The sequence below is a fragment of the Etheostoma spectabile genome, chromosome 12, assembly GCF_008692095.1.
Source record: "Etheostoma spectabile isolate EspeVRDwgs_2016 chromosome 12, UIUC_Espe_1.0, whole genome shotgun sequence".
NCBI classification, from domain to species: domain Eukaryota; kingdom Metazoa; phylum Chordata; class Actinopteri; order Perciformes; family Percidae; genus Etheostoma; species Etheostoma spectabile.
The window spans coordinates 14372490-14386855 of NC_045744.1; positions in this window are offsets into that span (position 1 = coordinate 14372490).

Below are 14366 nucleotides of genomic sequence, written 5' to 3' on the forward strand. Positions count from 1 at the left end.
GCTACAGAGTAGGTCATTTGATTGGTTTTCAGCGCTAGTCCGTGACACATGTTAGTGGTGGGCGATACTGCAAAATTTGGTATCGATCCGATACCAAATACATATAGGGTCCGTATTGCCAATACCGATACCAATACGATACTTTTTACTTAAAAAAATACTTTTGTGTAGGGGAGAGCATTTCATTATTTCTGAGGTGAATGAATGATCAATTCTTTAGGCAATATTTTTTTATTAATGTATTGAAGTGCACAAAATTATTAGTTATTAGGCACTGTAGAATGAATACAGCGAGTCGCTGCTCCTCTGCGCGTTGTCAGTGAGTCACGTGACGACACAACAACGAATCACAGCAGAGGAGCAGGAGGGGGAGGAGGAGCAATGTGGGCCAAGATGTGAAAGCGGCGTTTGCTCAGGAAGGTGGAAGACACAAGCAAAGTATAGTGAACGTAGAGGAGAGATATCTAAATTAAAATATCGATTCAATTACAGTTGTATTGATCAAATACCAATACCAGCGTTGGCATCGATACTATCGATATTTAGATCGATCCGCCCACCCCTAGCGCTAGTCCGTGACACATGTAGCTCACCAGGGGAAGGACAAAATGAAAATGATTGGTTAGAAGAATGTAGCGACATATTCTCGGTGTTAAGAGGTCTGCTGCCGAGTCAGCAGTAGCTATGAATCCACAAACTGTTGAGGGCAAAGTAAAGAAAAAGAGAAGGTACTTTTTGAACAAGTGAAGTGACGCATTGACAAAACGTACAGCGAAAGACACACAACATTGCAGACCGTCCTGCCAACCTTTATACATTTTAACATCAATGTAAGCTGTAACGTTTTTAACTCTAAAGTCGCTAAGCGGCTGCTGTTTCAGTCCTTGGGCTCTCTGCCTCGGGGGGGCTGTGGCCCGGTGCCCCCGCGACTGACGCGCACACAAACACACACGGTGGATGCAGGAAAAAATGGAGATGAGACGTACAGATGACCCAAATTGAGGACAGCTACGCTTGTTATTGTAAGTGCAATGATAAGTTAGAGTCCAATAAGTAACGTTACTTTATCAGACCGTATGAATGTGTGTCCCAGCCCAGTCCAAGATAGGAAATTAACTAACAATGTAAAGATCAAAAGCCACTGACACATATGTTCAAATTTGATTCATTCAACATTAACATTCATTCATTAACTATTATTTTTTGTCTTAAATCTACCAACCATTTTTATATTATTACAATATTTGCAGTATCCTGAGCCTTTTTGGTAAGGTTACAGGAAAACTCAGGCAGAAGTAATTTTATTCTCCCCATAACAATATACTATACAACTATTTTTTTTTAAATCGCAACTTTTTTTTGCAAATTTTTACTGTCTCTTGCAACTTCATTACAACAAAAATAGAAAAGTCATTGCAACTTTTATCGCAATTTTTTACAAAAGCTCCCAAAAATCAGGCATTTTGGGCCTCAACAAAAGCTGCAAAAGCCTGGAGGGACTGATTAATGCTATGCTACTGGGAGATAAGTCAATATTTTTTGGTTTTGTTCACTGAATGTGTAGGTCTACGATTACTGTAGATTATAATATGATCAAACTGACCAAACACAATTTTACCATGGTCTCGCAGGCTTTTTTTTACATCACTTTTTATTTGCCTATGTTAATTAAATATGTATTAATAAAAAAAATAATGTATCTATGCAATTCAAAATATGCTAGTGCACTTTTTTATAAATTTGAATTCCGGAAATGGTGGCTGTTAAAATTTTCCACCCTGGTTGTGGCCACCAGGGGGCAAGGATTAGAATGCAGACAAGATGTTCCTTTTAGGTATTTTACTGGAATAAGGTGTGTGTGTGTATGTTTCTGAAACAAATACATGCATAAATCAGTAAAGTCTAGACTGTATATAAATATCTAATAGTTAATACATGCCTAGCAGGTATATAATAAATGAAACACAATTAAGAGGTTAAAATATAGTTTTGTTATATTCGACTTAAAGTGATGGTTCGAAGTAATTTTACCCTAGGCTCCTTTGACCTTGAGCCAAACAACCCCCCAGAAGCTTTTTTCACCAGGGTCCAACAATGGGTGAGTTAGCGTTATCAGCTGATTAGCTAAGTGCAGGCGCTAATGGAACCACCTGTGTATTTTGTAAATTACCCCACTGATAATGCCCGAAATGATACCAAACTTCTAAACTAGTACAAATAGGTTATGTACTCATAAAATGATGAATTGGAAAGTTCATTAAATAACACTTGCCTGCTGGCTTCAGCTCTCTGCTGCTACTGCTAGCAGCAGTAAGATGAGTGCTTAGTAGTCTACTGTAGCCGAGAGGGGCAAACACCGTGCAACTTACGAAAGCACATGCAAATAGACAAAACACAAGCAAATTAAGAAAACAACTTCATTAATTTGACAATACATGCACAGCATTCAGCAAACACACTGCAAATACACACAACATAACTAAATACATAAATGCGCTGTAAACATAGAACGCTAAAAGAAAAGAACACAAACCCCGAAAAAAGAAGCAATGCAAAAAGAAAAACAGACAATTCCCCCAAAAAATGCACCAAAACAATGCTGCTTCCAGATAACACAACGGAAGTTCTCCAGAGACCTCCCGTCTCATGCCTCCCATCCATAGACTATATATTAAATTAATATTATTATTATTATGTTATATTAATGCTCCCATCTCATGCCCTCCTGGCTGGTGCCATCCCAGAGCTTTGACTTTTCAAAATAAAAGCTCACGTCTGGTCCACTATGTCTTTGTACTTTGTTGTTTCGGATATTTTTGAACTAAACAGTACAACAATCATGCTAATAAATACAATAACCTTTTCAACAGATGTCTAACTTACAACAAGATGGAATTAGCAGTTTTATATAATATGTGCGGGTGGGATTTATTCAGTTTGATAAGCTTTGTACATAAATAGTATGTACAAAGCTATAGCTTAAATTAGCTGTTTTACAGGGAGAGACAAGAAATCCTTTTTAGTTTTTTTTTTATTTCAAGAGCAAATTGCTCCACAACATGAATACAGATTGATCACTTATTTTGTTGGTAACCATTGTTGTATAATGACAATAATACACTTGAGGAGGCCTACACTTCAGTGATGCGCCTTTCAGACCTTGAAATTAAACCCTCTCCTCTAATATGGCTTGAGCAAACGTCAACGTTAAACACTGATGCAGTTTTAAATGTTTTATTACCACAAGTTTACAGACCAAATTCCCCGGCAGCACACTCAAACACTATCACTCACAAAACTGCTCTCTGTATTTGTCTTAAATTAAAAAAATCAGATCTTAGTTGTTTCTGTTTATTCTCTGCCAGGTTTCGATTGCCCTCCAATCAAAACACTTGGATCGCTCCATTGTACTTACCATCTAGCATCCATTACCCTGCCATTGTATTGCCTCACTTTGGTTTACTGCATAAACAGTTATTTGACATATAAGATAAACACTTCATGTCATGTGTGCCTCACAGAGAGAAAGAAAGAAATAAACAGAGAGAGTAAGCAAGTGGTGGAAAGATTTTCTGCCATAATCCTTCCTTCCTCTCCAAACAGACAGAGATGGGAAAGCATTGTTTTAAAGAGGTCAGATTAATCTGTCTGTCTGCTTTCATTGCTTTTTATGTCTTCTCAGCTACATTAACGTCCTGGTGACACAAGGGAAATCTTTTAGGTACGCCTCTATGTTTTTTGTGGTGGAAGCCAAAGATGGAGCTGCGTGGGCTTCCCGCCAATCTCTACAGTGTCACATGAGGGTCATAAATCAAAACTATTATGAGGTTTGTGTAATGGTATAGTACGAGCAGTTATAGAGAGACGAAATTTGATTCAGCTTGTGTTCTGTCATGCTGCTGATGCTTGTGTGGTTGTTGGTATCCTGGTGGCCAGACAGACTGTCCTTCAAACACAGGACCGGGGTACAAAAACCCGCTGTGTCAGCAAATGTTCAGCCTCCTGAATTGTCCTCAGAGGAAAAGTCAACACGGAAAAAACATTTTTTAACACTTGTCGGAGACGTACAGTAGGGTTTTAAGAGTCTATTGTTATTTTCTATACAACTGACAAAATGGAGTTTAAAACTAGAATGTTCAATAATGATCTTAAACACAAACATATAAACTTCAGGCTTGAACCTCTGTCTAGAAATGAATTGCAAGAGGCAGAGACACAAGTCTCTCGACAGACTGTATTGTCATTACTATATATCTGCAACCGTCTGTTGCAGTATAGCAACAACAAATAGAATTACATGCTGCATTTTGTTCAACAGCAGTTTTTCCCCTTCTTTGGGACCAGAATATCTCTTTCTGTCTTGCTTTTACTGCCACCTTCACAGAAAACCCACAGCTGAAAGGAGCAAGTTTAGGCATGTTCTTTGGGTGTTGCCACAAGCAGTGCCGGAAATGGGCTTCACTGGTACTGAGTACCGGCACTTAATTTTTACCCCTACTTCTCATTGGGTATGGTGAGTAGGTATGCACCTCTAAACACCTTTGTAACTGCGACTCTGTGTAAACACATAACTTGCTTAAAGGAATACTTTGTTTGTTGAAATAGGGCTTATCACGGCCTCCCCTAGCTGTGGAAAGATGGGCCAACGCATTTATGTTCAGTGCATGCATTGTTTTAGTCCGGTGCAACACCGGCAGCGCCGCCTCTAGTTAGCTTAACGTAGTGAATGGAATCCTACGTTGCTGGTTAGCATGTTGTGAGTAAAAGTGAGCCAACAAAAAAAACGAATCAATATCTGCCTAGGAAATTGTCAAGTCTTATTCTGCATTGTTATTTGCACTTGTTGTGAATACGCAGGCCACAAGAAGTAATTAGGTTGTTGCTGTTTTTTGTTGGCTCACTTTTTCACTCAATTTACTCCATTCACTAGACTAAACTAAGCTAGCGCCTGCACTGCCGGTGTTGCACCGGACTAAAACAATGCATGCACTGAGACAAAAAATATGTTTGTCCACCTTTCTACAGCTAGGGGAGACCGTGATAAGTCCTATTTCAACAAACAGTGGCATATTCTTTTATCACTAAGACAATATTACTGAAAATGTTCGTATTAAAATGGATATTGAACACTGGTTGCTCAGTAGGTGCTGGACTTAAAGGCTAGAGTTTGAATATTAAACTTTTGTAAAGAATTTACTTTATAAATAGACCACATTTTATCTGTCCTATCATCTTTCAAGAGAAGACAGTCACAAAGTGCTTCACAAAACAAAAAATACAGAAAACACATACTCAGGAAGAAAATTAGAATAAGAGTAAAATGAAAACAAGTTTTAGAAATTCAAGACACAGGTTGGTCTTGAGCTGCTTTTTAAAAGTGTGTTACGGTGGCTCAGGCTCAGTATAGGAAAAATGCTTTTCTGGGCCCAAGTGCAACATGTGACATGCAGTCACAACAGTGGCCAGGATGCTCTCAGCCTGCTGCTTGGACCTAAATACAACATCCATGTATGCTGATGACTTGATGTTTTACTGCTATGAACCCCTTAAATAATAGTTGCCTAAACAAGAAGTCATTGCCATTGACGTTTACATACACATAATCATTTTTTTGCCCTTATTCCGAAAAAGACAATATTCCAACTAAGCTGTTTACATGGCTAATGAAAGTGAATATTCTACTGATATTCCCATTTTTTCCAAGTTTTCCAGCAGTGGTGGACTTGTTGGACATATTTAGATCATTTTTGTAGACTGTTACCCAAACAAGACACCCTGCTCCGTCTGCTTTGGTGCTGGAAACTTTACAGTAAACTCAGCTGGCCTCGAGGCAGCCCCCCCCCCCCTCCCTCACCTACTGTAGCCCTGCCTCCATCTTCTCTCTCTCTTCTTTTTATTTATATATGTGCCTCTCCACCACAAGTCAGTCCAAAGAGCATCTGGTTCCTCTTGGGCCTGCGGTCATAACACTGAGCGAGTGCCACATCAAAGATCCCTCCATCCAGCCCACAGAGAAGAGAGGAGAGCGAACAGGGAGGAAGAAGAAGAGAGAAAATCTGGGACACATTCTATTTCACACACGCACCGCAAATCTGTCTTTGCTCATGGAAAACTTACAGCAAAATCCATCAATCTCCGCGCTCTGACCACTTCACTCAAACAGATAGTCTGACTTTGGCTCCCACGCTCATCTTTTTACTGCTTTACAAGCTTTGGCAAGACGTTTTTAGGCTCTTAAGTTTGTTGTCAGTTTCTATTAGCGTTACATAATTTTTATACTATTATGTCAATGAAACTTAACCTCAACTTGTGTGTCTTGTGTGTGCTTAGAAATCCTTGAACAAAAAAATCTGCACTGTTGATTAAAAATCTTCTCAATACCTTTCTATCTTCAGGCCTGGGCACGTACACACAAACACACACACTCAGACACACAGAGAAGATCAAATGTTGAGGGGTGTGATGGTACGTTTTTGAAATATGATCCTATAGCAATTTTCCCATCACTCAAAGGCACCAAAGCACAAACATGAGTGTACCTGTCGCTTCCTGCTGCTCTTTGTGTTTGACCGCTGAAAATTCAAAGAGCAATGTTCGCTCTGCACAGACATGTTTTTGACAATTGATCTGAACAATAATGAATTACTATTAAATAACATTGTGGCTGTGCTCTAAAGCATCTAAATTAGCAACAGATGAAAGTACTGTGACTGTGGACCAGGGAGGGTGAAGTGAACCCACCAGTGATGTGGTGCTGCGAGGCAAGGACACCTACATGTTTTACACATACTGATATAGATGGGCATTTCAACCCCTTAACAAGCACTCCCCTCGTTGAGCACAAGCCTGAAAATTACCTGACAACTTGGAATTTAAAAAAAATTCAGAATTAATTGAAGTGATACTTAATCAAATTTACAAAGCAACAAAAATGGTAAAAATGTGACAGTTTTTCCTCACTTCTTTATTTTACCGTAATAAACTATAGTCACAGTGATGTTGATTTTGGATATTGTGAGGTTTTGTGCTTCTAAACAAGTTACAGTTTGTCCAGTTTAAAGTAATAGCTTGGTTTTTTTGAAGTAGGGTTGTGTGAGATACTTATCCATAGTCAGTGCCTCTACAGTAGATGGCGGTCGGCAGGCCCCCAGTTTGGAGAAGCAGGCACAAGTGTATGCAATATTTCAAATATTTTCTGTGATTTACTTTGCCATCAGGCAGTCCTTTCCTATGGTGAAGTTAAGCCCTTATATCCATCAATGCATTATTTACATTGCAGAACACAGGAACCATTGCCTCGATCAGTTAGTTTGTTATTGTGTCACTAGGGTGATCCCAAATTAATTGTTACTATTTTTATATCATAAAACTGTAATATTAAGTGCTTTCTAGTTGTTGTATTATGATGGCGTGTTTAGGTTTTCTTTTTTAGACGGAGTGTGGTCTGGTCTGGAGAGGTGCCAGTTCATCTCCTGGGCACTGCCAGGGGGCCCTTGAGCAAGGCACTGAACCCCCAACTGCTTGTGGCACCTGTCCATGGACAGCCCCCTGACGCTGACATCTCTCCAATTAGAGCTTGCATAGGTCCTGGGCATGTGTGTGGATTAGAGGCCAAAGTGTAAATTGTACTTTCCCCTTGGAGATTAATTAAGTATGACTTATTCTTCTTCACTTATCATTAAGGGATTTCCTCCCAGATTGCCCTTTTGTGTCCTCCAGAGAAGTGACCTGAATTTGTGAGTAAAAGTTTAACGACCAATACCGCAGTAACAAAACATGATAAAAGCAAAGCCTGTCTGGCAGCTGCAGCACTGTGGTATGACATAAATATGCTGGCCACACAGCATCAGTGCAGAGCCAAACTCTGACCTCATCAATCTGAAAATCCAGTAAAGGGTTAGAATCCTTCCTGCTCCGGGCTAGCTCGAGAAACTGTGAGTGCAGAGGTCAAATCCACCTGTCAGTCCACTTAGGGGGCTGAAGCTGACAGAAACTTGTCTAAAGAGAGAGAGAAGAAAACTCACATTCCTCACACATTCCAAGAAACTATACTGAACAAAATTACAAACGCAACACTTTTGTTTTTGCCCCCATTTTTCATGAGCTGAACTCAAAGATCTAAAACTTTTTCTATGTAAACAAAAGGTTTGTTTTTCACAAATCTATCTAAATCTGTGTTAGTGAGCACTCCTTTGCAAAGATAATCCATCTACCTCACAGGTGTGGCATATGAAGATGCTGATTAGACAGCATGATTATTGCACAGGTGTGCCGTAGGCTGGCCCAAAAAGGGTGTGGGGGGGGGGGGGTTGTTAACACAGGCAAGTAAAGTAAATGAGACAGTTTACAGTCAAGAAAGCTACTCTTTAAGTGGCCTATAGCAGGACACACCGCATGGTAGCTGTTGCACTGTCAACAAACTACCAATGCAAACAGTGTATAAGGTAAAGACAATTTTCTTCATTTAGCAACAACTTTGGTGAATATAAGATTCAAAGTTCATTCTCGACTTATAGTCAAGATAGTTTAAAAAAAAAAAGAGTTAAGCTACTGTTTTTGAGCTTGAGAATGAACTTTCTCTGGCTTTTATGCCAATGTGGACAAGAAGGTCCTTAAAGTGTTTATTTAAACATCTACATTTCAATAACAACCAGGCCAAGTTCATTTGATAAAATCAAAAGCTCTAGAGCAGCTTCTAAACTTTGGTGATGCATTGCTTTGATTTATTCTGTGGCCTCTTGTATTTGCATATTACAAACAGCTTCCATAATCACAAAATTAATATTTTTAGGTGCAGCATAAGATGTACCATCTCATAGATGTTTACTGCAAACAAATATAAAACCTTTACTAGTTGTTAACATTTATTTTTATAATACTTTAAACGTCCGTCTTCCTAAACCCTACCATAAATAAGAATGTAATCAACTTGTCTTGTTGAAAAAAAGTCTAAAATAAGTTTTACTAATTTAAAAGTAATGGCATGTCTTTAAAAGGAGGTGATTGGTGCATTTTCTTTCTCTAGCTCTCTGAGTACTTCATTTCCCAGCATTATCAGAATCAAACCTCGGACGTCGAGCTGGGAGATATGGAGACAATCAAATACCACAATATTTTTGATCAAATACCTATTGTAGTAGGTACATATTGTAGTGTTGACTATTGGTGCTTTCACAAAACAGTTACACATTATGATTTTTGATAAATATTCACCAGTAATGTGGTTATAATGACTAAGTGGGTAAAGGCAAATAACAGAACCGTCACAACCGTCTGGCAAGTTCAGAAAATTACATCACTTTACTGTAATTCAGCCTTTAAAACCAGGAAAAGACAACACTTATGCCATATTACGAAATCCAAAATCTAAGACAGTATCTAGTCTCATATCACAACATAGATGTAATATTGATATATTGCCCAGCCCTACTCGGACGTCTAATTTGCGAGGCTGCTCTCCTCTTCCTGCCACCTGTGAGCACAGCGTTCTGGATGGTCAGGAAGCATTTCACAGTTTTCTGTTCCTCCTCCTCAGACTAATGCCAAATCCTTTGAAGCATGCAGCTGCCTGTCACACCCAGGGGGAAACCACTTGGACAGAAATAAAATGAAATCTCTATATCTGACTTTGTGGCAACCCTTTAACAGAACTTGAATTTATTGTTGATTCCTTTTTCATGTTTTGTGGTGGATGCTGTCCTGCAAACATTATTACGTTAAACAAATCTTATACAGGTGTTATTATAAAGCACCAAAATCAAAGCTGGGCAACATCTGCTATCTTTTGGGAAAATTAGGACTTGTTGGAACAAGCCATGAAACTGAACCCCCAAAAAACAAGGAAAAGAGGTTGCTCCAGGAACAGCTGGAAAAGAGGTGTCCAGGCAGAAACGTCTGGAGTGGGATCAACTGACGAGATCTCGAAAGAACCGACAACAACCGAGTGAGGTGGAGGACATTTTTCAATGGAGCACAGGGCTTAAGAAGGACTTGTTGGACAGATGTTTTAACAGTGTGTTCATCAAATCCTTGAACACAAAACTTAGTTTAAAGCCGTGGCCCCTGTTGGGATCAGCGTGCTGCAACCTTTTGTAGTCTGCACACATTGCAAAAAAGCTATACTTTTCTATAAGAATGATGAACGCCAGAGCTTTTTCTTGTCTAAAATCTCTGAAATAATAAATGCTACAGACAAAGTTGGTGCACCAGTTCCCATGTAATTCTGGCCTCAGCCCTCAAAAGGCACCAATTTTGAGTTTTTGACTAACACATCATGACCCTTGAGCTTGACTAGATTCTTCAGCAGTTCTGAAGAAGCATACTGGCAGCTTTACTATTTTTCTCTTTTTTTTTTCTTTTATCCCTTTCTTTCAAACACTTAGTACTTATAAAGTTGGTTTTCTGGCTGCTAGAATAATCCATCATGTATGGTTATGGTTGGTCTTTTAGCATAAATCACTGCTGCTCCAGTCGGTCGAAGGCCTCTGCTTCCTCTTCTTCATGCAGAGCAGGACGATGACGAGTCAGCCTGTGTGTTCACCAAGCAGCTGGCACCATGGAGGACAAACAGGCCTGTCAGAGAAGGCCAAAGGGCGCTGGATGGGCCAGAGGCCACAAAAGCCACAAGAATCCTGACCCCGGCATAGCTAAGCAACAGCTTTGGCCCTTTTTTAGGCTGGTTTAGAAGGGAAAGGGTCATGCTGCATCATGTATTCTCAAAATTTCAAGGATTGTATCTTCTTTTGGCTTTTTGCCAGAAACTAGGGTTCTCCTCTCCTTTTCAGTTTTTATCATTTCATCGTTTTTTTTCTTACCTCAGAGGTAGCCGTGTGTTGCAGCTCATTCTTGTCCTGTATTTAAAAAAAAAAAAAAAAAAAAAAAACCTCAGTGGTCTTAGAAATCTCCTTTAGGTAAACAATCCATCATAGAAAACATGACAGCTTATGGGTTCTGTCGGGGTTTCAGTTTTAGCTTCATCCTCTGGGCCGAGCCGATTGTTTTCATATCAGTGCATTGTGTTACGCTCAGCTAACTGTCAGTCACCAAACACCCGCATGAAAACCCTGAGGAAGTAATTGCTCAAAAGCTGGTGGCCTTAATAACATTATTGTAATATTTGGGAGTTCTTGTGATACAGAAGTTTTTTGCCATGGGACTATAACTTGGACAGGAAAGCTTGGGTTTATAAATGATATTACAAAATGGTAAATGATTGAGGGAAAAGAAAAGAAGAGGAAGACAGCAGGAAGTGTGTTTCTTTAGCCTCTCTATGTTCTCCCTTTATTGTCACCTTTTTTTAGGGTAATTTCTCCACAGCTCTACACAATGGGATCTCTTATTGCACATGGGAGTATTTACCAACTCAACTCAGATGAAAAGATCTTCCTTTCCTCCTCTCATACACCTCCTCTCTGCTTCCCCCTCTCTCTCTGTCTCTCTGTGTCCCACTCCCAGTCTGGATTGATTTAACTGTACTGTTTCAACTGCCATTTTGAAAGTGGACTTGGAGCCAGGCTTTCTCAACTGGGCTCAGGGCCGCCTCACATGTTTGTCATTGTTTGACCGCTGACTTTTTTCCAATTATTACAGTTGTCCTGCATTTGCAGCATGGTTCAAGTACAGTATTGTTTGCAGATATATTTGACATACTTTATCACCCTTAAATTGGCACTCTAATTATTTGACACATGAAGATGCCTCTGAAAACAGTTGTTGTAACTCTGGAGAAAATAACTCTTTGTGGTGGCATCAGTGGACTTGAACACTTCAAATTGTTTTACTTAAATAATTACAAACTGGGGTTGTGTACCAGGCTGGGAGGCTCCGACAACACATTAAATCATGGGAATAAGTGTTTTTAAGCTTGATGTTAGGATATCTCTGCTTCTGTTGGACAGACTTTGACCATTCCTTTTTTAATCTGTATCACATTTCCCCCAACCTTTATGGAAGTGAAATACTAAATCACTGGGGTAAGCCTTTCACTTCATGATGGATGGCAGCTGGTTCAAAGAAAGACGGGTCAGAAAATCTGGTATACTGTGTATTTAAAGGACAACAAGACTCACGCTACTCGAGTTGTTCTTGCTGGGCTATCTTATATGATACCCAAAGGAGAATAATAATTAACAACCATATTTAATGTTTTGTACAAATAAATCAATAGAATGGCACAACAGGAACTAACTAACTTTAATGGGATTTAACCCATAGGGAATTATTACACAACTCTTCAGTTCCACTCAGCAGTGCTTTTTAGATATTTGTTTTTCAGCTCATTGTTTTGATTTTACAGTTTAGTTGCAACTTTACTGTTTTGGTTCACTCCTACCGCTCCCATCAGCATCTCTCAAAGCTCTAAAAACCCACAGTTACCTACCTGTCACTAATCAGCTGACAAGGGTGAGTACATAACTCCCAAGTCTGTCATGTCAATTACTGTTAAAGATGTTAGTGTTGTGTTTATAATAATTTTTTCTTCTGCCACCAAGAGGCCAACGTATAGGCTAATACAGATGTTAAAATCACGTACATGCTGCCTGACATTGAACCTAAATATTTAAACCTGAGACTCCATGTTTAAAATGGCTGTGCAATTCCAATAAATGCATCAGTTTAGTCAAGTCAATACAACTTTATTGTTAATTCTGCCATATGTGCCAGACATACCGAGCAATTGAAAATATGTTTCTCTCCGACCCATTGTGCAATAAGGATACGTACAACAAGTCTAATGTAAAATGTTCATGAAAGATAAGTAATATACACAATAAATAATAAATTCTAATAGTATAAAGTTTATATACATTTCCCTAAAAGTCAGCCTTGTATATTTAAAACCTTTGGGGTTTCTACTAGTATTAAGGTTGGCAGCACAGCATGACTTTGACTGACCAACCAGTAAGTTGGGTTGAAGAGGTTAAACTCGAGATGATAGCTATATGTGACTGAAAATACATTGCTATGGCTGTCAGTAACTCCCCTAGCCTGATCTACAGTAACAAACAATCAACAGTTAAACAATTAACATCCCATAACTCAGTGTGAGTTTTATGTTCATTGTGCACCACTCCCTTCTCATTCCGGCTTTTACAGCACCCTCCAGCAATGACACAAAAGTCTACGGGGAGACATAAAGAAACAAGCAAACAGAAAACAGTGCAGTCATCCAGTTCTTAAGAACACTGCTTTAATAAGAAACAGAGAGACAGCAACTTTGAAATGTCCCCGCTCACATTCATCTGTTCTGACATGTTTAGGGACACTGAAGATAGAGGCTTAATGCAAAACACTTGTTGCCAGTATGATAATATCAAGGCTCTACGTAGAAAATGTGTTTTTCACTGGTTTTACTGTCCCATTGAGGCTTTCAATAATCAAAGCAGTCTTATTTCCACCTTTAGATCACATTCCTGCAGCAACACAAAGAGGGTGCAGTGATGCTTTGATTAGCCACACAGGACAACGCAGGGGTCAGCACACCAGAACAAGCCTCCCGGTTTCACCTCCCTGCCTCCAGCCTCTCCTTCTATACAGCTCTTCTTATTAATACCCCTTCCGGGCTTCTTGCAAATCCTATCAGTCTGTTTGTCCGGATCTCACTCTGCGGCTTTTCCTGATCTTGAGAAAGGAAGGAATTGAGAGAGGGAGAGAGGGAGAGGATGGCTGAAGTTACTCTCCCAGAGCGTGGATCCAGGATTATAGGAAAAAGAGCAAATACCATGGAGCGTATAGAGGGAGGAAGCCGTAAGGCTTAAGACGCCAAACAATAGAAATTAATTAGAACTCCCTCGGTGGAGCATGGCTCTACTGATTAAGGATGGAGGATTACTGGATAAGCATGTGATATACTTTTTATAATACTTTTGTGAACGGTGGGCCTCCTTCACTATCATTTCTACTGTGAAAGCATGGATGTAAACTTCACGCTGCAAAAAATATTTTTTGGCACTTTGAGACACAAGTTTGCTTGGTGCCGTAACATTTTCTAGGTTGACTAAAACAGAATTCAGTACATAAGTCAACGTTTATAAACGCCTTGAAAACTAATTTTCCTCTTTAGATTCCCCTTAAGTACCTTTCATGTTGAAAAAATGATTGTGTTCCATAACGTCTTACAGTATCATACAAAATTCTGAGCGGATCAAGATTAATCAAGAAATTGATCAACTTTTAGTCACATTCAACTTCATGCTTCTCAAGTGTAAGGATTTGACACTATTCTCTTGACGTTTTATTTCACTGTAAATTGCAGAAAAAAATGCAATTTGTCGCCTTTGATTATTTTCTCACTGTTTGTTTGACATTTTGTAGACTACAAGATTAAAATGGTTTTCTTAAAAGGGATCAACATATTAATCAATATT